Consider the following 663-nt stretch of genomic DNA (forward strand, 5'->3'; position numbering starts at 1 on the left):
CGCAGAGCCCAAGGTCCCTTTGGGAGGGGCCTGGGTCATTCTGGTGTCTGTTTGCTGTGGTCCTTCCCCCGGGGACCTGCCCATCCCCGTTCCTTGGTTCCAGATCTAGAACTGGCTTTGGTGCCAAACCTGGATGAGGGACCTTGACCTTTTTACTGGGGCAGTTGCCCTTGGCTTCAGTGTCGTTTTGGACTGTACCTTGGTTGGTTGCCTATCCATCGAGCCCCCAGGAGGGCATGTTGTATTGACCACCTGTCTTCTCTGTAGGTCCAGCCTCCTGGGTGGCAGCAGCCCTTGTCTTGGCCCCTGGCTCCTGGCCACTCAGTGCAACACCACGAGCTCTGCTGCAGTCCCTGGGCAGCGGAGACGGAGGGAGGGGAGTGTCGTCTCCTCCATCACCAGCCCCGGCGAGCCCGGCCTGTGTTACACAATGACTTTGCTCTCCTTGGTGGCAAGGCAGTAGGTGACCACCTCTTCCCGTGGTTCCTGGAGGGTCATGCTGGTAGTGATTTGGGTTGTGCAGCAGATCAGAGGCGGCCAGCTCCCCTGCTTCCTGGGATGGAAGGTACCTGTGATGAACGAATCCAGTCCCATGTGCTCCCTTGTGGGTGGGGGGCACCAACTCTTTATAGGGTGAGGGGGCAGGGGATGGGCTGCTGCCGC

Source organism: Bison bison, unplaced genomic scaffold (genome assembly GCF_000754665.1).
Source record: "Bison bison bison isolate TAMUID 2011002044 unplaced genomic scaffold, Bison_UMD1.0 scf7180017864529, whole genome shotgun sequence".
NCBI lineage: Eukaryota > Metazoa > Chordata > Mammalia > Artiodactyla > Bovidae > Bison > Bison bison.